The sequence below is a fragment of the Pleurodeles waltl genome, chromosome 10 (assembly GCF_031143425.1).
Source record: "Pleurodeles waltl isolate 20211129_DDA chromosome 10, aPleWal1.hap1.20221129, whole genome shotgun sequence".
Lineage (NCBI taxonomy): Eukaryota > Metazoa > Chordata > Amphibia > Caudata > Salamandridae > Pleurodeles > Pleurodeles waltl.
Window position 1 is genome coordinate 928472768 of NC_090449.1, and position 27209 is coordinate 928499976.

A 27209-nucleotide genomic window follows, 5' to 3' on the forward strand; every position below is an offset into this window, starting at 1 on the left:
AACCCCAAAGTGCAGTTCCATGTGATTCAAAGTTGAAGTCACTGTCACATAAGGGCAACAAAAAAGGCCAAACTGTACATGTCCCAAAGCGTAACTTACTGTTAGGAAAGGATGGCACAGATCACAAAACAACCAGTAACAGTCTGTTTCACATCTTCAACAGGTCTACCTGCCACTGGGACCATTCAATCCACTCCTAAGACTTCCACTCCCCCTGGAAGAAGACCTCAGTGAGGACAACACTCCTGGCTGTGTGGATTTTGAGGATGAATCTGTCCCATCTGGGGAACCTGGTCAGATGACAACTCTCAGCCACCCTGCCCTCATCCACTCCCACTAGCCCTGTTCTATCGACATCACAGGCAGCCAGGTGCACCCAAGCCTGTGCCCGGAGAACAGTTACCACCATCTTGTGCCCACCAGTCCAGCTACTGGAGTCACAACTCCAAATCCTTGACAATGATGGGCCTGGCGCTAGTGGCCAAACTGTGCCAAGGGCACAGGCACATTGGAGGTAGGGTGCATGGGAAGGATGTTTTTAGATCAGCACCATAAGGCTGCTAGGGACAGTTCTGGCCAGGGCACAATCTCCCTAGTCTTGGAAGCTTACCAACAATTCCAAGGTATGACGGGCCAGGTACTTGCCATGCTGGGGGCGTTCAAACAAATATAGAGGGACAACCACCAGGAGGTCATGCTGTAGAAGCCTAATTATTCAGCACCCATTCAGGATACAAACGACCGTTAGCCAGCTCTTTCTAGATAAACATAAAGAATTTATTAGGGATAGAATAGAAAGACATGTACATGGAGGATACTCTGTACTAGTTGTACACAAACAGCCTAATACAAGGAAGTAATACACGATCTTTTATAGTATTAAACCACAAACATAATTCAACGTCTTATTGGTTCTTTGGCATTGACGTATGATTGACGTATGACTACTTCTCCATTATGGCTGAAGGTAGTTTTTCCTATCATACCATATATAGTAACAAAAAGCATAGAAAAGGATTTTACACAAGGTGGCCTAATATCACATGGTCCATCTTGTGACAGAACTTGAGAACATCACGTACTCAGACTGGTACTTTCCAGAAGGGAGATTGCTTCAGCTAGCATGCAATGACGATGATATTTCATGATGGCTGTTCAGAGAGCAAGCCTTGCAACATAATGCGTTCCTAGCAGTAGCGAATTACATTTGTAGGCCTCTTTACTTAATGATAGGCCTGTGCAGAGATTATCATTGTGTATCACAGGGGCCACTAGGCATAGCATACTTAAGAACTGTAAAATGCGATTCCACATTCCGCCCTCTGATACTCAATGACAAATCTAAGGGTCATGGTGTATTGCTCTAATTTATACCTCTTGCTCGTCCCTGTTGTCATCCTTATATCTTTTTCTTCGATAATGTGTGTGTTTCTGGTGACAGGTTTTTTTTCAAGAGTAGGGCCAGGAAGGATGGGCAAACTGGTATGAGCACACATATCGTTATCAGTGCCACGATCCCTATCGCTAGTACCTCTACCAACCAGGTACCCCAACCCCTGAACCATGCTGCTATTCGATCCAGCATTCCTCCAACGTCTGTCCCATCTGCCACTTTCCCAGCTCCTTCTTCTACCTTCTTTATTTCCTCTATTTCCTTTCTTATATTCCCACTGTTATCCGGTGTACACACGCAGCATTCCTGATGGATCACGGCACCGACCCCTCCCTCTTTTGCCAGAATGGTGTCTAGCGCAAGCCTATTCTGGATTACAAGTGCCCTCATGTCTGAGTTCCTCAGTGATGTTCCCTAAGGCTGCTGCAGTGTTGCTGGCTAGCCCTTCCACTAATTCGGCCAATCTGTGAATTTCATATTGTGAGTGTGCTATCCCTGATCGCGTCACTATGATCCCCTCTATTACTATTACCTCATCCACCCACGTTGGTGTCCTCTTCCTGCGCACCCCGCCAAGTGTTCTCTTTTCCCCCTTCTGTAATTCTGTTCTATGCACCATTTTTGGTAGCATGAATGCTAGGTAGCAGGTACCTTGCCATCCTGCTGGCAATTTAAAAAATGCAGATGTCCCACATATAATAAATATTCCTTTGGGAGGTGTCAGGCCTATGGACAAGCCTGTTGTGTCATTTCTTTTGTAGTCCAGGCTCAATGTTGTATTGCAAATACTATGTCCCACATCAAATCCGTTTTTGCTAGTGTCTGCGTTACCTCTTGAGTATTTGAAACACCTTGGTGCCTTTATTTCTGTATCTATGGCCAGGCATGGTATTCGTTGTTCTGAGCCATGATCCCTTTCAGTGTAACCCTTCCCTCTTTCTGTTGTAAATGCATTCAATAAATTCTCTTCTTCTTTCTTCGGATCTAATCTCCTCTTCTTCTTTCTTAGGATCTAATCTCCTACACTTCTTTCTTCTCCTTCTATCTTCTTCCTTCAATTTATTTAACACTCTTTCTACCAATTTTCCTTACATATCACCTACGTAAGGTTCATCTTCCAAACCATAGTCATCCCTTTTTCTCCTCATTTCTCCTTGCTTATCTTTTCTCTTATTCTCTCCTTTTCTCTTTTCCTTCTTCTCATTCCTTTTAAATTTCCCCCTAACATATTATGTAATATGTTACATGCCACGAATTCTGTAAGGGGCATTTGAGTGTAATTTCTTTTCTCCTGGCTAGTGGTCGGTAGGTGGGTACATATATAACAATCAGACACATTTGCTAGTTCTTTGTACATTGATACCATTTGCACAAATGTATTGTCCTTATAATCTTCTCCATCTTCTTTCCATTTTGTATATTTCACCCATTTTGTTTTATCCTCCACCCTCTCAAGTTGTGTTTACATATTGTTGTTCTCACCACCGGTTGCTCTTTCACCTTGGCCACTTTTGGGGATGTAGTGTTCCTGGTCGAGCCATGGAATATGTATGTCGTCTTTATATACTATCAGGATTGTTGTTAGTACTATAGCTGCTACCGGGGTGAGTAATGCTGTGACCACCACGAGCCACTTCTTCTGCTCCTTTTTCTTACGTTGTAATCTGAAATCCATGTCGCCTTATAGGGTGTGGTCGGATGTGGCTAGCACTTGAAACCAGTTCTATTGGTATGTAACCTTTGGTACCTCCTTATTCCTGTAGGAGTGCCACACGAGTAGCGTATTCCTTCTGTATATTTTCGGGGCGACGTTGAATGCTATTTGACACTTGTAGTTATGCAGAGTATAAAGGGATGAATCCCAATGTCCAGTTCTAAGGGAGTTGGGTGCGATAGTCCACTGACCCGAGGGATGGCCCTTTTGTCCTATTTTTACTATATTCCTAATTGGAAGAGGCACCTCCCAATGGGCTACAAGCCGCACTGATCCTAGTGACCAGCCGCTTCCGTAGGACTGGGATCTGTACCTCTTGGTGCAAATTTTTCTAGCGGACTTTTAGTATTCTGTTCGTTTATATCCTGATGTCTTTAATACTTAAGTGGCCTTGCTTGACTCTCCGACTCCTGTGGAGAGTAGCACGAGCAGTTCTGAAAGAGTATCCTGGTGTCTTGAAGGACCCGCTTGCACCCTCCGACTCCTGTGGGGTTGCAGCACGAGCAGTCCAAAAACAATGTTCTGGTGTACCGTGGAACTCGCTTACACTCTCCGACTCCTGTGGGAGTGTAGCACGAGCAGTTCCGTCAGTGTTGGCTGGTGGAGCTTGTTGAACAAAGGTTGTACCGCTGAGGTGAAGTTGGCATTACTCTTGTTGGCAATTTTGTTGGTGGCTGGTCGTCCTTTGGTCAAGCAGCCTTCTTGGTGTGTGAGGTATGGACCCAGGAGGTGATGCCCTCACACTTGACTGCTGTGGCTGTTGTCAACAGGACTTGGTGTGTTACCTTCCACCGTGGTTGAAGGCAGTGACGTCTGGTGTGGCCTTTACCCACACCCAGTCTCCAGGATGCAGTCGTGTTCCGGTGGTGTACCTTCTTGGTGTAATAGCTGTGGATCCAGGAGGTCAGTCCCTCCTACTTTTCAGGTGACCCAAGCCCAATCTCCCTGTTGGAGATCATGTCCAGGTAGTGTTGTCCAGCCAGGAAGGGCCTGCAGCACCTAATGCTGAAGGTAAGGCAAACTGCTGTCAAAATGTCTTATCAGATAATAACTTCTCAGCACTAGACATGTTCATAGGCCAGTCAAACAGTATTTCAGTCGGTGCTCAGTTTGACAACTTTGTCAAGGGTGCCTTTCTTGACCAATAAAGCAAGCGGTAGTGCATCAATCTAGAACCGCTCAGCAGATGCACAAAATCTTATAAAGGGACATATCTGACTGGTTTATGGGGTAACTAGCGCACTCTTAAACTGAAATCAACACTCAAAAAATAAATAACAATTACACTCAGTAACAGTGGAATATTCACACAAACTATTTCACCAAACAAATGGTGATCCAAAGGTCAGGAGAAAACACATGTTACACTGGTATACAGCCAGTATTTTTGGAACATAGCATTGTATCCTATTATTCTATTTCAACACACAGAATATCTGCATCAATGCTGGAAGGGTTGGGACTTTGCAGGCATCACCGCCATCAGAAGTCACTTCCCCTTTCTCGTACAAGTGTGATGTTCTGAAATGCTGATGTTCCTTTAAGATATTATATTTATTTTATTTATTTATATTTGGCACCCTCATCATCAGAAGTATATTACTAATAGCTGTATTGCAGTACTACATAGCACATCCTAAGGTAGTAATAACTCTATCCTAATATAGGTATGTTCAATACCCAAAACCAGTTTGGAGAATGTTTAGTTGCAATCTACCAACACATGAAGGCAATCCATGTCACTGTGCACATTAAGATGTACCACGGAAGACTCCATTAATTATGAAAACATAAAACGTAACATAGACAGACGGATACAGAAACCACATCTTCTCGTCCATGTACTGAAACCTAGGAAAAACATGGAAAGAAAAATACTCCTCCTGCCGCCATTTATATGCACATATATATACGTAGATACATACATCCTGCGTCCAGGGTGTATATAAAAAAATCTTATAAACTTTAAAATTAACTGTAACATTTAGCTGTACATTTATTTTACAATTCTACATGGTCCGTCATGGTAACATATCCCAACAATCTGTTGCTTTGCCCTTGGAGCCATGCCCAGAGTCTGTGGTTTTCAGAAATGGGGAAGGTAATCTTAACTGCCACAATTTAATACAGGGACCTCGCAGATAAGTGCATAAAATAAAATGCAATAAAAATAAAACACATTTGTGACAAATGTGCTGCGTTTTTACCCATTCACTGCCCTTTTGACACCCTCGTTGCACTCACATGACTTCAACATACTAAATGTACTGCAGATGTTTAAACATCCACTTGTGTTATTTTCTTTTAGCCTCCTATTAAGTGAAATCGATCAGTCACTAACACGTCATGTGTAATTATTATTACTGCACTAATATGTTTATTTTAAATATCAATACACCTTAGTAGAAGTTTGTTATCACATAACTAACTCACTCTACACCCCAACAAGAACCCACATTATTATATATCTATTATTTCCTTATATTATTTACAATTCAGCACATAGTAACTCTTCTGTTAATTTCTATATCTCTTCTGTCATTGAACATGACTAAATTATTAGTATGTACTCTATAGAGCTATGAAGAAATACACAACCAGGGGTATGGAATTACCGTAAACAAATGCCCAGCACAATTCTTCCAGAATGCTCTCTCATCAGATGAAAATATCTGCAGAAGCTTGAAAGCAACATTTGCTATTCCTTGCTTTCAAAATATCATCACAAACAATGTAACTAGGAAAGAAACATTCTGCTAAACTACCATGATATTTTAGGTGTCATTTCTTTCAAGCATCATTTAGTAAAATGTGCGGATGCATGGTGGTATTTCCAAAATTTATATTCATAATGGAAAAATCTATGTAACCTTTTCATCAAAGTTACACATTTCCACAGTAGTTCCTGGCATGAACAAAACTACTTTGTGCCAAAACTACTTTGTGCCAATATGCTTCGTATGGAAGAGCAGAATGGTGTCACTACCACTGAAGCCAGTCAATAAACAGAGGGACTGAATTCAAATAACAAAAGGTCTGTGATAACCAGTTTATGGCAGAATTCTTAAAGAAAATCACAAAGTGCACCCATGGTATCTGTTCCTGCATTAGTGCAGATTTACAGCTTTTATACATGAGCTACCATTTAATGAGGCAGACCAGGAAATCGAACTCCTAGACAATATTTGTAAACACCATTTTAGCAGGAGGAAAATATGCATGTGGTTTTACAGGACAAGTAGACTGATGACACAAACTGTCCCATGGACAATTAGACATTTTATAAAATTCCACACTCCTGACAACATATTGTTAACTGCTGCAAATGAATCCTCTGTTCCCTCAAGACTAAATTTGTTCACTGTAAGAATTTTGGCAACCTTTGCATGGGTCAAATATTTTTAAATGTAATCCCTACATAAGAAAGTTCTTATTTGTTGTACACCTGTGGTTCCTAACCTTTTTACTCCTGGGGACAACCAGTGAAACATTACTGGAAGCCAGGTACCCCCAAACAATTTGCACAATTTAAATTTCAAACATGAAATAATTCTTTTATATTGAAAAAATATGCAAAAATCTAAACATTTTATTGGAAATGTTGGTGCTGCATCTCGGCGACTAACTTTTCAATTTTTAGTTTTATTTAGGAAAGGTAAATCCTTCGGGCAATTTTTTTTAATTATCTCCGGGGCTATTTCTGTTATTATTTTTAGGTACATAAGATCTAAGAAAGCTTTTATACATAAATATGTGGTGGGGAAAGGAAGTAAACCATAAGTGCCTCTCTTCTCTCCCTATCCTTTTTGTCACATGTAATTAATTGTTATTATAGCATCTCTCATACCAGTGTAGGTGTTGGAGCACTTTACAGGAGAGTACAAAGTGTAGGATTCACATGGCATCCACACTGGTAGGCATTTTTCTAAGAGTTCTTGGTCTGGAGAAGCACAAACTCAGCATTCAGAACACTACACAGTCGTTAGCGTTGTCTTTAATAATAAGAATGTATTTCTACACAGGCAAACCTTTTTTTTTTTTTTTCTTTTGAGCACATAAGGAAAATGAAAGACTGGGAAAAAACAGCTTTCTAATTTGTGCTATGCAGTTGGCATGCAGCTCCTTAATTGCAGTTCATAGCTCACTGTGCTAGACTACTATTATGAACTGTACAGTAACTAAAGAATCTCTGTGACAAAAGCAGTAGCCCACTGTGCCATCCACATAAAATACTGTTCTTTTCATGATACACATCCTTTGCAGCCTGCATATTAACCATCTGCACTACCTTTCAGTCAAAACAGCCACTGTCCAAAACTCTCATTCCTCCCCAGCAGGTACATTAATCACTGGAGTTATCTTGACACTTTTATTTTCGCTGTACAATGCTCTTTGCAGTGCTTTTAAACCTGCTGAAGAAAGGAAGTAATAAATATAAAAACACTCACACATATGTTTCTGTAGAGGCACCAGCTAGAGAAGTGACTTCCTCCCAGCCAGGCCTGGGGACCCCCTGGGAATGTGTCACGGACCCCAGTGGGTCCACGGACTATATGTTGGGAACCACTGTTGTACACTATCCACAGCTGTACAGTGAAATGCTCCCCTGAGGATCTTAACCTAAAGCCACTAACAAGTAATAAAGTCAGAATTTTGTGTCTTACAACGTGTGATGACTTTTCAATTGAACTTAGATTTTCTACAGTGTGTAAGCATGTTACAGCCATCCCTTGTCTACTTGCAAACCTTTCCCATACTCAGTCTAGTGCGAAATGATAGTGTAGTAATTGGAGTAGTAGTCACATATTTCAGGCCAGTGTATCGCCTTCTTACAATCCTCCCACAAATCTCATGGTACAATAATGCTAAACAATGTATCCAGATCCTTTCAAAGCAGCCCTTCCCATGGCTATTATTCTGTACATTTTTATGTACGTCGAGAGACTGTGTCTTGTGATCTCCAGCTGTGTGTTTGTATTGCTGAGCACCTCCTTCCACATCTTGATGTTATGGATTGTGTGATTTGCATACGTGGACATATCCCATAGTAAATTGTGTGATCCCTCACGCCCCTTGCCAATACACCTTTCCATTTCATTTAATATCTGTTCGTACTTCTGTTCATGTTTTCTAATTGCGTTAGTCACAAGGTCTCTTACGTTTGCTTTTATTTTTCACTTCCTCATCCATCAAACGCCATGCCAGGGTGCGGCTTTCACGTTCCGTCTCTGCCTGCTGTTGTAGAGGCAGCTCAGAGTGTTTGGTCCCTGTTGTGGTGCCCTCAGGCTGTAGTGTATTTCCCAAATGTCTTCAAACAAAATCGATGTTTTGTTCCTGTGACTGTGCACTCGCCACAGGAAGAGAGCTTGACAAGCCCCTATTATCTCTATTTTTTTTTTCGTCCTCCAATCTTCCCTGCCCTTGTCAGCCCCCCCACCATGTGGAGGAAACCATTCTTCAGTTCAGGCATTTTTTTTTCTTTTTTTAATCCTCCACATACAGGACAGCCCCACATTCAAGGGACATCCCATATGCTACTAGTATGTAGGTGGCATTGAAAAACACAACACATGTCCGCAAAGCCACAGAAACACTACTGTCACTTTCCTTGTAAAGTCAAAGTCTAAGTGCATGTAGGCCTTCTTTCGCCGCTATTTGGTATGCTGGACTGTCCTTGGGGCTATGTTGATGTGTCTCTAGTTTGCCTTTACTTAGAGGGTTCCTCGTGACTGTCTTACCCTATCCTTTTGTTACATAACACGAAGACAATTACAATCGCTCCATAAAACAGTAGGATGTCGGTGTATTCTTTACACCCCTCATACCCCATGACACAGAAGGGATAACAATGGGTACATTCACGCACGCAGCCTCTCTCTGCAGCAGCAATAATTTATTAGTAAAAGCAGGAAGCAAGCCGGTCTGCATTCATGCCACAATTTCAGCCAGCCATGTCCACCTTAGCTCACACAAAGTTTGAAATCAGACAGTACCCAAGGTGCAAGTGACGGCATCCACACTGGCGTCCTTTGGGGCGAATCAAGAGATGACAGAATAGTCAGGAGGGAAAGATACACACAGAAAATGCAATAGTGGTGAACAAGTCAGGCAACCACATGTGACGGCAGAACCATAGACAAGGGTCACAGTACAACTAGCCCTGTGGGGTGATCCTACTCCCACCCCTTGTATCAAATATGTAGTGAGTGCAGGGCGGTGTTTGTACTGTGTGATGTTTGCATATTAAATCAGTCAATTGTCATAAAAATCTGTATTATGTCGCCCAGGAGTCCACCCACCTAGTCTTAAATTTTCTAAAAATTCTTATCCTAAAGCGCAAATGCATGCAGTCAAAATAAATCACAGTACACCACCTTGTGGTGAACCCTTCCTTCATGAATCAAAAACCACTTTCGCACACACATATTTATAGCTCAAAAACCACTTTCACACACACACGTAATCAAACCAGCATCTATAGTTTACACCATTTCACATGAGTAGCCAATAGTTCAATATGCCATAAGCATTGTTCAAAGAGCTGCAATATCACAGGAAACAGATAACATAACAATTGTTTAACACGACAAACAGAGCCTGCCTGCTCCACTGGAATGAACCACTATCATCCAGATACTGGAATGAACCACTATCACTCCTATACACACAAGGACGCTGACAACACCTGCCAGTTCCTCTTAACTGGACACATAGACCCTGGCACCACCTGCCAGTCGTTCTGGAATGGACCACAACCATCCCACATCTGGGCAACGCCCTTTTAACCTGGGGTTGGCTTAGCGCCTACAACACCCTCTCTGGCCAGAGTTATCTGCCCCAGCCCCTCCGGCTGGGGACTGCAAACAGCGACTTGCGCTGTGTTCTGAAGCAACACCGCTAGTTGCCCCTATTCCTCTGACTTCTTTTTTAACAGTAACAAACTACATGAAATACAGGAAGCTATTCTAAGTATACAGTTGCAGCGCAGGGAGGAAGGAAATGATGTAATACACAGAATGCCAGCAGCCGACGAATGGTTATAGGTAACCATCTGAATGTTTTCACGAGGTGCATTAGCGGAGCCCGCAACAGAGGACAACAAAAGAAGAAATGCCCTTGGCATGCCACCGGAGACAGAGAAAAAAAAATGTAATTATAAAAAAGAGCAGGCTAAGGGGTACGGCAAATAGAAATATTAACCATAAATGCATAACCACTCTATGCAGAAAACATATTAACGAAACACCCCAGTTACCTCCCTGTTTCGCAATATTTACACCGAAAATACAGTAGAGCAAACAGCGAGAGCAGGACCACGAAGCAGCAATAGATACTCACGACAGCTCCAGCCTCCGTCGCAGGAGGGGCCCTGTCCAATGGGTCAGCTGTCGCCCCAACCGAAACAGGAGCCGGGCTGAAGGGAGCTATCCGCTGAACGAGACCGCAATTCTTCCACCAAATGTAGAAGCCTAATTATTCAGCACCCATTCAGGATATAAACGACCGTTAGCCAGCTCTTTCTAGATAAACATAAAGAATTTATTAGGGATAGAATAGAAAGACATGTACATGGAGGATGCTCTGTAATAGTTGTACATGAACAGCCTAATACAAGGAAGTAATACACGATCTTTTATAGTATTAAACCACAAACATAATTGAACGTCTTATTGGTTCTTTGGCATTGACGTATGATTGACGTATGACTACTTCTCCATTATGGCTGAAGGTAGTTTTTCCTACCATATCATATATAGTAACAAAAAGCATAGAAAAGGATTTTACACAAGGTGGCCTACGTGCCTAATATCACATGGTCCATCTTGTGACAGAACTTGAGAACATCACGTACTCAGACTGGTACTTTCCAGAAGGGAGATTACTTCAGCTAGCATGCAATGACGATGATATTTCATGATGGCTGTTCAGAGAGCAAGCCTTGCAACATAATGCGTTCCTAGCAGTAGCGAATTACATTTGTAGGCCTCTTTACTTAATGATAGGCCTGTGCAGAGATTGTCATTGTGTATCACAGGGGCCACTAGGCATAGCATACCTAAGAACTGTAAAATGCGATTCCACAATGCAACAGTGGTCGGCCCTCAATGGCCACGTGGCCTCACTTACAGGGGTGCTGAGAGACATGAACGACACACCAACCACTGTCAGGAAGTAACCTCTGACTGATGAAACCCAATGGTCTGCCACAGATGCACCCTGTTGATGTTTCCTAAGAAACTTTCCATTTTCCATGATAGTGGGACACTGGACTTGGGACAACATGTTGTAGCTGCTACTCTGATGTTCACATCCACCATGATTGATCCCTTCCATGTTTTGACCATTTGTGTTTCTCACACAATCAGCCCAATATCCTGTGCACAACAAAATAAACAGTACTAACACACCCTCTATGTATTGTGAGCATTGTTTTCCAATTTGATTGAATGTTTGTTAAATATGTCATATGCTCCTGATTGAAACAGAGGTAGGTAAATGCCAGGAGGGGCATGTCTTCGGTAATGCCATGCTGAGGATCCCTAAAAACACAAATACCAAAGTCAAAAACGTCTTTAAACTATCTTCATTACACTGTGCAGCACAAAGTCAACACATTTGTGAGGCCTGTTATGGTCAAGCCTGTCCATATAATGTACACTGTTGCTCCTGTATCTATGAGTACCATCCCACTGGTCACTGAACTCATGGACGTCAGGTTGTGTCCAACCAAATAGGTCAACAGAATGATTGGAATTGTCATCAGCTTCACCCTCATCACAAACCTACCCCATGCCAACCAAAACTACATACCCCATTATACCGACACAAATCAGTACAGCAGTCCATAGTCAGAGGTTTTTCCACTTACCATGACCAGACATTTGTGGGCATGTTTCACACCTATGTCATTGTTGTGCCACTGACACTGAGGCCTGCAATAAGGGAACACAGTGACAGCTACACCCTGTCACACATGAAATATTTCAACACAATGTGAAGGTAGACAAATGGATTAGATGTGATAGGGACACAAATTCGCAAAGAGTAACCCTATTATACCAACTTACCATGGAAAACAAGTCCACTGTGTAGCACATGTCTCTGCCCTCTCCCTGTCCTGGCAGCCTGGACATAGCACTCATAAATCCCATTTTGTTGGAACACAGTACCTGCATCAATCCATGTCTACTTCACGTCAGACCAGCTCATCCTTCTTCCAATGACACAACTCAGATATGTCCACATGAGGATGCCACAGTGAAGAGACCTGGAAAAATAAAGTGTAACACCAGAATGCTATCCAGGTGAAAGCTTACATGACCTACAAGTTTGCATGACAAATTGTTTGTGAACTCAGATTATGCTTTGCAAATGCCCCAAACTAAGGTGTTCCTCATGATAGTCACAAGCGCAAGTCAGTGAAACCTAGAAAACTTCTGCTGCACACTGCATAGCATCAAATGACCTGTCAGATGATCACACAGAGACCCTTCACATACAACCATGAACCCCATAGTACTCTTAGGAATCAGTTAAATCATAGATCATTACATACTTACACTCAGGTGAAGTACTGATTGACGAGATCAGTCCTCATGTCTCCACCTTCATCCACATCACTGTCATCTTCACTTGGCATATCTGCAATCTCACCCAGTGGCACTGCTAGCTCCCCCTCATCTGGGATGTATGGTATCTGTCACCTCAGGGCAAGGTTGTGGAGCATGCAGCAGGCCACAATGAGTTTACACACTTTAACAGGTGAGTAGAGGAGGGCTCCACCAGACTTATCGATACAGTGAAATCTTGCCTTCAGGAGCCCTAAAGCCTGCTCCACTACACGCCCTGTCCTTCCATGAGCCTCATTGCAGCAAACTTCCCCTGGTGTGGTTGGGTTCCTCAGTGGTGTCAACACCCAGGGATGATTTGGGTATGCAGAGTTCCCTGTAAGGGAATACAACATGGGTACAAACATAAGTTCAGTGCATCATCAGATGTGGCAGCAGACATAGCATACAAACACACGACATATGTGACTCACCAACCAGCAAGGCCCTCTCTCAGTAAGTCTTGTCATCAGCTGGGGAATAGTGTTGTTCTGCATGATGAAGCCATCATGGACTGACCGGGGGGACCGTACACATACTTGGGAGACGTAGAGGTCCACCAAACAGACTACCTGGCCACTAATGGAATGGAAGTTTCTCCTGTTCTGATAGACCTGTTCATTGCCATGAGGATGAACCAAGGCTACGTGGGTACCATCTATGGATCCCACTATATGTGGAATCTGTTTCAAACCACAGAACTCTGTCTTCACATGGACAAACCCCTCACATTTAGGAAAACTGATGCAGATGTCCAGGTGTTTCAACAATGCAGATAGTACATCCTTCAAGACAAGACTGAACATTGGCTGGGACATCCCAGCAGTCAGGGCCACTGTATTTTGAAAAGAACCTGTAGCCAGGAAATGCAGCACAGACATGGCTTGCACATTGGGTGGTATGCAGGTTGGATGCCTGATGTCAGGCATGAGATCTGTCTCCAACTGACAACAGAGATCCTTGATTGTCTGCCTTTCCAGGTGATAAGTTTGTATCACATGACGAATCTCGATCGTCTGCAAATTTACCAGTGGATGGTACACTCGAGGTTGTCAGACTCTTCTTATGCCAGGAAAACTATGTGAGTGGAAATAAGGTGTTTACATCAATCATTGTGTCATTTGTATGTGGCAAAACATTTAACACATTAAAAAAGTTGAGATGCCAATTTAAACAGTTAAAACATGTCACACATGACATAACAATGCTATCAGTACACCATAGTTACATTTCTTCACTTTATCCAAATACATAGATATATCCCTGACATAATAGCACATCGAAAATTAGTGAAAACTACAACAGACATTGGCTGTGGTCATTTGCCCAATACATATGTCTGCCCATGGCCGAGAGGGCGGTGACATGTTCCCCCTCGATTTTTTTGACATGAGCATGCCAAAATTACAACATGAGCCAGTTACCCGTAAATACACGTATTTGTAGTCAAGACCCACACAAATGTGGAGGATGTAGTACTGTTTAACACGTTGTGACACATCAAATATTCCATATTACCACCATGTAGAGGCATTAAAATGGTGACTGCCTGACCTACTCTACTGGACAATGTGATATGACCACAACCGCTGGCGGAAGTCGTCATGGCAGTAGGCGGCTGCTACCAAGGTGGACATAACCATTGGATAACATTGCTGCCTATGGTGATCCTGGGCTGGGCCAACGGCAGTGTCTGCTGGCAGTGACAGTCGAGTTCGTGACGAACGTGACCGCCATCTCCGGCAGAATCTCCCACTTGACTCCTGACACTGCTGCCAGCAAGACCACCATGACCTGAGCTGCTGTGTACTGCCTCTGGGAGCAATCATGCCATGACCTACAGGTGAAAAGGCCCCTGCCTCACAAGAAAAGCTGAAGAAGATTGTGGAGGAGGGCCTTCCCCTGTTTGGACAGCTCTATGGTACACCAGAGGAGCAGGTAAGAGCACCATGTGCAGATCTACTACAGTTGCTCAGCCCCACATTAGTTAGTCTTGCTCAACCATTTGGGTTAAAAGTTAGATTGTGTCATGTGATCCCTGTAGGTGTTAACAGTGTGCATACATGGTAGGTTTACTGTGCATTTAACTATGTGAGGTCCAGACAGAACATATGAAGTGTACAATGCGTGTTCTCTGACCCACCATGGAAATGATACACATGTTTAGCTAAGGTGTGTGATGGGCACTCTTATGGTGAGTGTGTGCAGTGATTTCCCTATATCCAATGACTACTATGTGCTACACGTAGACAGGATTTTCTGGACAGGTTCTAATTGACTTATTGACATTTGTTGTATATGACACAGGCTGTTCTTTTGTGGGACTTGTTAACATGATCTCCCTTTTTGTCTTCTGATCCATGTAGGTCAACACCATTCAGAAGAAGGGGATTTGCCGTGCCATCGCCAATAAGGTGCTGACCTTGGGGGTCCACAGCCAGCAGAGCGCCCACTGTCAAAAAAGGTGGGAGGACCTGAGACGCTGGGCAGAGAAGATCGCAGAGGCCCAGCTGGGGATATCCTCCCAATGAGGACGAGGTGCCCGTCGGACCATGACCTCCCTAGTGGCCTTCATATTGGTGGTGGCCTACCCTGAGTTGGATGGTCGTTTGAAGGGAGCACAGAAGCCACAAGGGGGTAAGTGCAGTCCTATTGCATGTTGGACCACTTCCAGGTGAATGAGTAAGGGACTGAATGCTACATCTGAGTGTGTGGGAAATGTCATGTGTCTCATTTGTTCTGTGCCCACATAGGTGTAGTTGGGTCATGTATTGCCAAGATGTGTCCTTATCCATTTGGGCTCTGGTCCTGGTACTTACCATGTATTCCCCTCAGTCCTTTACTACAGCATGGCTACTATTTGAAATTGTATTGTCTTAGTATGATGAGCTGTAATTCCTCAGGTGGATGTAACTTCACACAGACAGGTAGATCATCCTTATTATTACCGTAGGAAGGTGGATGATATCAATATGTGAGTGTGTGATGCAGAAATGGGTAAGAAATCTAGCTTGAATGTTTTTTTTTTTTTTTTTTTTTTTAGTCCTCATTCACCCTAGGCAGTGCATAGAGCTCCCTTTGCTTGTCAACCGACACATGGGAAGTTACTTTCGGCCAGGGGTTACCCTCTCTTCTCGACCAATCCTTAGACTATCTTAAGTCCCCAAGGATTTCAGAGTAGGGTGTGTAATCATCGGACCAATAACACAAAACCATATCAATTTCAACAAACAATAAAAATAAAAGTAAAGTTACAACCCTCAGTGATCTATTTTCCAATCCAACAATGGTGCCCAGAAATCCCCTCGCACCTTATCTTTTCCCCCTATAGCTTGATCCAAATCTGCTATACTTAATATATCTCTAAGCCATTCTGCATATCCTGGCGGAGCCATCGACATCCATTTCCTGCATATTTCACGTCTCCCCAACACTATTGCATAGAATACTAACTTTTTCTCTCTCACCGTAACAGGCCGTCCCAACCAATCCTGGGTTTGCCCGAAAATTATCAACCTTAAGGAGGCCTCTATTCTCTCTTTCAGAATACTCAAAATTGCTCCACATACTTCTTCCCAAAAGTGTCGAACATCCAAGCAGTCCCAAAACATATGAATATCTGTAGTTTGGGCCACCCCACATTTTGAACAGTTCACCCCCTGGCCTCCTTTCATTTTAGATAATTTATCTGGGGAAATGTAAGCTCTATGTAGCGTGTAATAATGATTTTTCTTTAGCACAGCGGGTTTCACTGTACCATGGAGCAGTGCTAATGACTCCTTCCACCACCTTTCAAGCAGTTCTTCCGAAAAACAATCTCCCCACAGTTTTGCAGGAAGGTCAAAATCGCCATCTACCCCTTCCAGGATCCCCCAGTACCCAAGCTGACACTTTGTGGGGGCCTATTAAAGGGCACGGGATAATCACATCCAAAGGGTTGTTCTTACCCACACCTTCCTTAATCCCTTTGGCCCATTCTCTAACTTGCAAATATTTCCACCTAGACACGGCTCCTCTCGTTAGTAACACTAATTCTTCCCATGAAAGCAGGTCTCCTTCAAAAAACAACTCTCAAAAAACAACTCTCCCCAGTGCTCTACTCCCGCCTGTTTTAACGGTAACGCTAGTATGTCTTGAAAACATTCTGGAGTACCCGGGGAATCCCAAATAGGTGCATTGGAGTTATAGTAGGTTAGTTTTACTAATCGTCTGATCCGATACCAACATTCCGCTAGGCCCCGCATAATTTTCAGCCTTATCTTCTTGTAGAATTTGGGGTCCCCAAATTTAAAAATAAAGTTTGTTGACGCACCCTTAATATTAGAAGCCATTGTTTTGAACATTAGACCAACTGTTGTAGAGTCCGATGTGGAAAAAACTCTAAAGTTTTTTAAAAGGAAAGCCCAAGCATAATATTGCAAATCCGGTAATGCCAAACCTCCCTTTTGCTTACGCCGCCTCAACTTTCTCCTTGAAATTCTAACCCCCTTAGAGTTCCAAATAAAATCGCTTTTAGGCACTGCATTTTTTCTATATATTTTTTCTGCATAGGGAGTGGAGAAGTTGAAAACAAAAAAATCCATTTTGGGAGAATAGACATTTTTACCAAGTTAACCCTGCCTATAATAGACAAAGGGAGATGGGTCCAGCCTTTTAATAGGCCCTTACATTCCAGCAGTAATTTAACCTGATTCCTCTCTACTAGTTGATCAATGTTTTGAGGTATCAAAATTCCCAAATATCTGATTTCCTTCTTACAATGGACTGATTTATAATCCATATTCCATGCCATTATCTCTGTTTTATCTACATTCACCTGATACCCTGAAATCTTGCCAAATTCTTCCGCAAGCCTAATAGCCTCAGGGAATGCCGTTGAAAGATTATCAGTAAAAAGCAGAAGATCGTCTGCGTACAGAGATAATTTTTTCTCCCAGCCCTGACAACGGAAAGGGGAAATCACCCTGTTTCGCCGAATCTTTCTTGCAAAAGGCTCCATATACAAATTAAACAGTACAGGGGATAACGGGCAACCCTGTCTAGTACCCCTTGCAATAACAATTGGGCCGGTAAGATTCCCATTCACTAATATTCTGGCGGTGGGGGCCTTATAGATTTGATTTACTACCCCACACACATTAGTTCCCAGATTAGCCTTCCTTAACAGAAACTTTAGATAGTCCCAATTTACTTGATCGAAGGCTTTAGCTGCATCAATTGTAATAATCCCCAAAGGGGAATCGAGTGATACCGCAAGGTCTATTGCCCCAATCAATTCGTAAGTCAACTCGTGGAGGTATCTACCTTTTGAAAAGCCCTTCTGATCTGAGTGTATTAAGTTATTTGCAACTTTATTTAGTCTGTCCGCTATAATTTTAGAAAATAGCTTATAATCACTATTCAAAAGTGAGATAGGTCTGTAAGATGCACGGTTAGTCAGGTTTTTACCCGGCTTCAAAATCAACGTGATAACAGCTTCATTCCAAGAGAGAGGCATATCTATCTCATTAAAAAAGATTCTACCGAATAATTCCAACAAAATCGGGCTTATAAGGTCCCCTAAGGCTTTATACACCTCCACCGGGATACCGTCGGGGCCCGGAGCTTTCCCGTCTTTGCCCCCCGCTAGGGCCGCCCTTACCTCCTCAGCTGTAATAGGGCCATTAGCTTGAATGTTGTTCACTGATGTGTCACAGCTTTACGCATTTGTGTCCAGTATACGTTATATGATTTGCAGAGATCAAATCTTGTCAGCGGTTGCAGATTTATTTCCCTTTGTAAGTGACGTATGTCCATAGGCATGTGTGATGTTACACCACAATTCCCCTAATGCATGTCTAATGCCTGTGTGCGTGAACTGCTCTTCCACTGTGGCACAGTATTGTGAATGAGATGTCAGCATGTGACATGATGGTGTCTTCATGCATGAGTCTTCTGACAATGGTGTCCTTCTGGCACAAATAGTAGGAATGGTACATCATCTGTATACTGCCTTCAATGGTCAAACATCACTGATTGCATTTTGCAATAAGTCCCTGCTATGACTATGAAAGATCTAACACTTGGGCTCAGTTGTTTTTGGCCATGTTATATTTGAATGTTTACATCATTGGTGCAGTTGTTCTGGTTCTAATATACCTGTTTATAGTTTAGGATGTGTCCACTAAGTGTGGCTTCCCATCATGGATTCTGTTCCAACCATGTTTATCTTTCAGATGTAGGGAGTCTGGGTTAACCCCAGTGAAGGATGCCATGCTTAACATGTCTAATTTCTGTGTAGTGACATAGGTTTTCATTCTGCTGACATTAGGTGTATTCCATGTATTGATCGTAGGCTCTGTCTGCTTCCTCCTGCAAAATGCTGTTGATAGACCAGGGATACTATGCTCTCATTGCATTGGGCAGGTGTTTCTTGTTGATAAGTCATGTAATGTCATTTGTCCATGGTGATTTGGATTATCCAATGTCACCTGATGTAGGTGAGGAATGCTTATAACAGGGTTGCCTGCTTTTATTTTGAAATCTATGTAATGGTCAGATTAATGAATCCAGGGGAAGGTATAAGTGAGGATGGCATTGGGTCTGTGTCAATCTTTAGCTACCTTGGCAATGGCAATCTATTGCATGTCTACTGCTTATTTGTAATTGCAGTATATGACACCCATTATTGGTAGACAAGTCACCTAGGCATGGTTTAGTTAGTGGGTTTGTCGTAGGTAATCTGTGCTAGTGTGATATTCAAATGGTTAGCTCTGAAGGTGTTTCCCTATTGAAGGTGTTGATACATGATGTTGGCATTTTTCAGGCACTTCCTACGGGGGGTCAGTTGTCCTTAGGATATGTTTTGTATGTTTTGTAGATCTGCACCATAAAGGAAGTGTTTTTATGTGTATGTCCTAACCCCACTTCACTATCTGTTTCCAGCATCAGCACCGGCATGCGAAGGAGACAGGGCACAGCTGAGTAGAGAAGCTACTGGCCACGGGACCTCCAATCAAGACACCATAGACAGCGAGTGGCCCAGTGGCATGGCGGGCAGGAGGGAGTGCCACAGGGGAGACTGGATCTTCCGCTTCATCTTTGGAATCCTCCTCCAGTGGCCACTTCCTAGTAGTGGCGGACCCATCGGAGACCCCACAGTACCATCTCTGTCCATCACCCCCGTTCTATCACCGCCCTCCCTGTAGCTCCCCACCCAGTTGGCTGTGCTCACCCACCCAAGAGGGTGGGCTTCTCCTTTGCCCCAGACACCTCTGCCCGAGATCCTGTTGGCCCTGCTGCACTCAGTGAGGAGGCTATTGACCTCCTGAGGTCTATCTCTGTGAGTCAGTCCACCATTGTGAATGCCATCCAGGGAATGGCAAGACAAATCCAACAGAGCAATGCGTTCCTGGAGGACATTCACAGTGCAATGGCTAGCCTACAGAGATACTTTCAGGCTCTGGCCCCCACACTGATGGCAGCCAGTCATCCCTTGTTTCTCGTCCCCCTTCCACCTACCTCTTTCCAGTCCAAATCCCCCCTTCCCTCACCCAGCCAAAGCACACAGACAGATCAGCAATCATCCACCTCAACAGACAAAGGAAGTGCACACTAACACAAGCTCCACAAGACACACCACAGGCATGCACACAAACAACATCCACCTGCAGGCATTCCAACAGTCACAACCTGTCATGACATGCTCTGTACCCCCTGCAGAACAGACACAATACCAGGCACACCTACAGACACCACACCAACATTCAGTGATCCAGCCACCACACCCATCCTACCCACAGACAGCACCCCAGCAGACCCTCAGACATCCACCCCAGTCACCACACCCACAGACACTACAATCACTGACACTCCTACATGCAGCACATCCACCATACCAGCAGGCACCACCCTAACAGACAGCCACACACCTACCATGGCAACTCCAGCACCTCCATCCCCATTAGCCCAAGATACAAAAACACTCTCACTCACCCACCCAACAGACACCCACCACACACAAGCACACCTCCCACCAACATGCACCCAAAACATCCACAGCTATGCATCATATACCCACTTCCTCACCATCCACACCCAAACCACCTTCTGCTGACCAACCCCATGTGTCTAAGTAAGTCTTCCTATGTAATCTTATCCTTTTCCATACTCCACCCCCATAACACCCCAAAAGATCAGTTACCCTCCCAAAGGCCATCGCTTCTACTTCCAAGGCCTCCTCAACCCCCCCACCAACACCCATGCCCCTCCCCCACCAAGAAGAAGCCCACCCCTCTCAAGAAGGTTCTCCTCCCCTCCCAAACCAAAGCCTGAACCCACTCCTCCCAAACCCCTCCCCCGCCACCCCCAATGTCCCCTGAGGTGCCTGGCTGCCCCCTTGATGCCTCTACCTGTGGAGGTAAAATGGCAGTCAGGAGTCAAGTTGGGGCACCTTTTAGTGCCTTTGGTGCTCATGGCCCTATTGTGGCTAGGTCCAAACTGGGGTGGCATGGTGAGCAAAAGAGCAATGGATTAAACCCAGATCTGTGACTGGGGGTGAGTGTTTTCATTGTTCAGCACTCCGTCTATCATCCTTTTGTGTTGCTAAAGTTGCCCTAAGTGTGAAGGGTATGCCCAGACGTGGGTCCCGTGCTCACTGTGCCACTGGATTCAAGCTAGCCTGGCTGATGAAGGGTGATACCCTGAAACCGGTCCCAGGATGCTTGTTTCCAGTCCAGGGCGGACCTGGCTTGGCAGTTCGGGCTGGACTGTTCCCATGAGGAACAGGGTCAAGACTGATTTGCATATGGCTGGGTCCAAACTGGGGTGGCATGGTGAGCAAAAGAACAATGGATTAAACCCAGATCTGTGACTGGGGGTGAGTGTTTACATTGTTCAGCACTCTGTCTATCATCCTTTTGTGTTGCTAAAGTTGCCCTAAGTGGGAAGGTAATGCCCAGACGTGGGTCCCATGCTCACTGTGCCACTGGATTCAAGCTAGCCTGGCTGATGAAGGGTGATACCCTGAAACTGGTCCCAGGATGCTTGTTTCCGGTCCAGGGCGGACCTGGCTTGGCAGTTCGGGCTGGACTGTTCCCATGAGGAACAGCCATCTGTTCCATGAGGAACAAATGGCTGGGTCCAAACTGGGGTGGCATGGTGAGCAAAAGAACGTTGGATTAAACCCAGATCTATGACTGGGGGTGAGTGTTTGCATTGTTCAGCACTCCGTCTATCATCCTTTTGTGTTCCTATTGTGGACTGGCTAATGGCCTTGGACAATGACATTTGTCATATCTATTACATTAAATACATCCAGTTCTTGGTTTTTAGGTTACATCTTTGTCCTGCATTTGACTCCCTAGGTGTTTGTTGCTCCTGGCTGGCATTGCTTGAGTGTAAGTATTTGTGTGTGTGTGCTTGCTGATTCGCGTGTGATGGTTTGATGTATGTGGGTTTGTGTACAGTGCTGTGGTCCCCCAAGTGAAGTGTGTGTGTGGTGTGTTAGGTTTGTATATGTATCATAAATGATGTTGTCATGGTATTGTGTTGTTTGTGGTGGTATGTGTTTGATGTGGTTATGTGCAATGTGGACATGTTTGGTGCACATTGAGTTATGCTTTTTTGCTTTGTTTTTGTGTGCAAGTGACAGTTTTGGTGTGTGTCTCTCATGGTTGTTAGGTCTACTGTATGGTGTCTGGAGTGGTGTATGTTTTATGTACTTCCCCTTCACCCATATGTATGTCTGTGCAGTATCTTTGTTATTGGTAATGCTTGGCTCAGAGTTGTGAATGTGGCCAGTTCATGTGTATATGTTTGTTCGGGTCTTGTCGCAAATGACATCTGTCCCAATACGGGCTCCTTCCATGTGTGATCTTGTTGCTGTCTTCATTGCTGTACCGATCTTGTTGTGGTGTGTTGCTTTTTGTGTTTGGTATGTTTGTGTGTGTGTGTGTGTATTGTGCATGGCCTAGTTGAACCTATGTGCTGTGTGTGTGATGTGTGTGTCGATTGCTGTGTGGTTTGATGGAGGTGTTTTGTCGCAATGATGGCACATGGATGTATATGTGTGTTGTGTATGTGGCCAGAGTTGTGTGTGTGTGAATTGTATTTGTGTGTGTGGTGTAGTTGTGTTGTTGTTGTTAATTTGTATGTTATGTGGGGTTGTGCGAACTTGCGCCTGTGTTGTGTTGCTGTGCGTATATGTGTGGTATTGAAGTGTAACGTGTATGTGGGTGGCCTGAGGTGTGCGTGCAGTGTATGTGTGGTATTCCCTGATGCTGTGAGTGTGTAGCAATGGTTTATGACATGTGTGTGCTGCCCCTCGCACCCCACCCTTTATTATGGTTTGTAAAGTAACAATTTTTAACATTTCACAGTTGACACAGGTGAGTATGTGTTTACTTACAGTTGTTGTTGTCGGCGTGGATTCCTTTGTCTTTCTGCGAGCAGGAGCAGCAGGATGACATCTACCTCGGTACTGTTAGTATCTGTGAGAAAACTGGGCTGATTGCAGAGGCCCCATAACTTTTTGCCCCCATTTTCCTCTTTTTGCTGGTGTTTTCCTGACTTTGATGGTGCCCTGGGTACTGCTAACCAGTCCCAGGGCCTGTGCTCTGAGTAAAATGGAGATGCAAATTAGGCTAATTATAATTGGCCAAGTTAACCTACCTATAAGTCCCTAGTATATGGTAGGGCATGTAGGTTTAGGGACCACAGCATAGGTGGTGCACACCTAGGTGCACTGCTGAGGTGCCCAGTGTCATTTTAAAGGCAGGCCTGCTTTGCTGGCTGCTTTTAAATTAAAGTTATATGCAAATTCGACTTTGGAATTAAAGGTACTTCCAAAGTCTTAAACTACCTTATTTTTACATATAAGTCACCCCTAAGGTGTGCCCTATGTGCCCCTAGGGCTGGGTGCCATGTAACTATAAGCAGGGACTTTATAAAAATAGATTTATAATCCCTGGTGAGGTAAAAACAGCCAAATTCGTTTTTCCCTCATTGAAGTAAATGGCCTTCATAGGCTAGAATGGGCAGACTTTATTTTAAATTTTAAAGTCTCCTTAAATGTTACATACCAAGAATTTGGTATCAAATTGATTGTTATAATAAATCCCACAACTTCCAGTTGTTGGATTTAATATAACTTGTCCAGGTAAAAAGTTTAGACTTTACCTAAAAAGTTGCCAATTTCAGCTCTGCATTGTTTTTGCTGCTGTTCTCTGATTGGCCAGCCTGCAGCAGCTTCTGCCAGGCTGCCTTGATGAGGTGTGAAGTGGCCTAGCTTCACACAAAGGAATGTGCTTGGGGGAGAGAATCTCCCCTCAGCAGATGGTGAGGCAGGAAGGGGGAGGGCTGCCAAACTGGTCTTCAAAGGCAGAGAAGGACATTTGCAGCACCCAGCAACACCCCCACATCCTGCAACCCCAGACAGCTAGGTGCCCCCTTTGATTAGATTAGGAGAGGGCAGGAGAGGGGTGTGTTTATGATTTTTAGCCACACCAGTGGGTGGGCTCAGCCAGATCTCTCCTCCAAAAATCAGATTAATCCATTTTGGATTTTTAGAGACTGTTGCCTTCTGGGATGGATTTTTGCCACACTTCCCAGGAAGTGGTCATCACAGGGGGACGACCCTGTCCCTGATTGGAGAACCAGGGCCCCCCTGCTTTTCACCCAGGAGCAAGGATAAAACTGGCAGACCTGCACCCACGCCTTAGATCCCCACCAAATTTCAAGAAGAAGGAACTACAAGGAGAAGAAGGACTGCCCTGCTGGACCCCTGGCCTGCACCTGGACCCTGCACTCAGAAAGACTGCACCAGCTGCACACTTGGGCTTCACCACAAGAAGGACTTTGCCTGGCTTCCACTGGTTCAAGGAGGGACTCCCTGTTTGCTACAGGGGAAAAATTGCTATCCAGAGTCCCCTGCACCAACTCCTGAAAAAGTGACCAGCTGACCACTGACCAGTGGCCAAAAAGGAGTTTGCGCCAGGTGTATTCTGGGAGTTGAAGTCCGCACTTCCCAAGGACCATCACAGAACTTCTGGACCCTTGGGGTGAGCTGTGGACCCCAAAAGAACCTTGAAAGAACATCTGGGTGAAGCCCCAGAAGTTTGGAAAAGATTTGAGAATTTTTGGAAAAAAGCTCCAGAGAGGGACCGACCGGCCGCGGAAATTCTAGCCGGCTTGCCTCAACCGCGACCCGGCCTGACTTCGTGGTTCGTCCCGGTAAAGAAAAACATCCAAAAAAGAGACTAAGTCCGTACGTAAAAAGTTGACCGGGACCTTCCAGCCATCGTATCCGAGAAGGGCTCCACGGACGTCGGATCAAGATCCAGGTTTACCCCGGTCGAAGGATTTTCATCTCAAAAAAACGACTAAGTCCGAAGGTAAAAATCATCACCGAGGAAACCGACTTCGCGTATCCGGACAAGGGCTCCAGGAGGTCGGATCCAACTGGCAGGTTCGTCGCGGGGAAGAAAAACATCAAAAAAGAGACTAAGTCAGAAGGTAACTTTTTAACCGAGGCCTCCCGCGACTTGTAGCCGAGCAGGGCTCCATCGCGGTCGGCCTGAAAGTTTGACTTTGCCCCGGTCCTGGTGCAACCAGATGACCCGATTGGCGCTTTTTGTTTCTAAGCGCTAGAAAATAATAATACTTTAAAAATTCATATTTCCGGTTCCCCTGAACCGATTTTAATAGTTTTTGTGTCATTTTAAAGATAAAAATATAAGCTATTTTTATAAATTGGTTTTGGATTTTTAAACTGTTTCCTTTGTTTTATTTAATTACTGTTTTGTGATATTTGAATGCTTTACACTTTGTCTCCTAAGTTAAGCCTTGACGCTCGATGCCAAGCTACCAAGGGTAGAGCTGGGATTAATTTACTGAGACCTAACTGTACTTATGTGGAGGTTTGTGGCTTGTTGCTAGGTGTAGGTACCTACCTGCCCTACCAATAACCCATTTTCCAACATAATTGGAAGCAGCGACGGGATCCTGTACTTGTGTTCAATATCACGTTACAGTTTTAGGTAAAACAAATTAAAAATCCTTTAAATTGTCCTAGTGCAAAAATTGTTTTTAATTTTTAATTTGGATTAATTTCAATTATTGAATTTTTGTAATTTTTCTAAATTCTTGTTTCCAATTTTTGCAAAATGTTTTTGTTGACACAAAACTAGGGAACCATGGAGCTTGATCTGGCTAGCCTACCCACACTGACAGTAGTCCAGCTTAGGTGGTTGTGTATTGAAAGAGGGTTGCCTGCAACCACTGATCTCAGGAAGCAAATCCTGATCACATCCCTGACAGCATGGGCTGAGGCCCAAGAGGTAGAGTCAGAAGAAGCTCCAGAGGAGGGAGAAAGAAGGGAGGATGCAAGCTCTAACCACTCAGGGGAGGGAAGGCATCTGAGCCTAAGTGAGGATGAGGAAGAACGGTCCTCAGTAGACACAGTCACTAGGGGCAGACCCAAAGCTAGTGGTAGGAAGGGGGTCCCTTCAGGAGGAGAGAACCCATCCATCAGAGAAAGAGAGCTGGAGGCCCAGCTAGCATACATAGCTTTGGAAGCAGAGAAGCTGGCCCTAGAAAAGAAAAAGTGGGCATACAAAGAGAAAAGAGATGGAAGCAGCGATAAAGAAGCTGAGGTGTCCATGGGTGGGGAAGTTTGCCCCAGATTACCCAAGGGGGTGGTTCCTGCTTATGTAGAGGGGGATGACATAGATAAGTGGCTGGGGGCCTTTGAGAGGGCACTCCAAATGAGAAGGGTTAGGCCTCAATACTGGGGTTCCCTTTTGTGGGAGTTGGTCCCCAACTCAGGGAGGGATAGGCTTCTGACCTTAAGGGGGGAGGAGGCAGATTCATACCCTAGTATGAAGAGGTGCTTAGCCAAGAAGTTTGGTCTGACCCCAGAACAATATAGAATGAAGTTCAGGGACACCCAGAAGGTCAGTACCCAGTCTTGGGTTGACTTTGTGGACATTTCACTAAAGGCACTAGAGGGCTGGATTATTGGTAACAAAGTAGATACTTATGAGGGGTTATACAATCTGATCATGAGAGAGCACATCTTGACCAATTGTATCCAAGAAAGGTTACGCCAGCATCTAGTGGACTCTAAGCAGACCAACCCTAGAGAGCTAGGGGAGGCAGCTGATGAGTGGTTGAGAACCAGGGTGGTTGTCAAGTCCCAGGGGGGAGACTCCAAGAAGGGGGGGACAGGTCCCCAAAAACCTAAGGAGGGAGGTGGTAAGCCCACCACAGAGACTCCCTCTGTACCCCAGAACCCTAAGGAGGAGAGTAAATCCCACTCCCACTCTGACCAGCAGAGACAGGGAGACCCAGGGTTAAAAAAGCTCTTGGACAGTAGGGCTTGCTTTGACTGTCAGCAGACAGGTCACTTCAAGGAGATGCAGCCTGTCCAAGGAAGGTGGTTAGCACTGGGCTGTCCAGTGTAGCCATAGAGGAGGATTCCTCAGATGATGAAGTCCTCCTAGCATTGTGCTGGGAG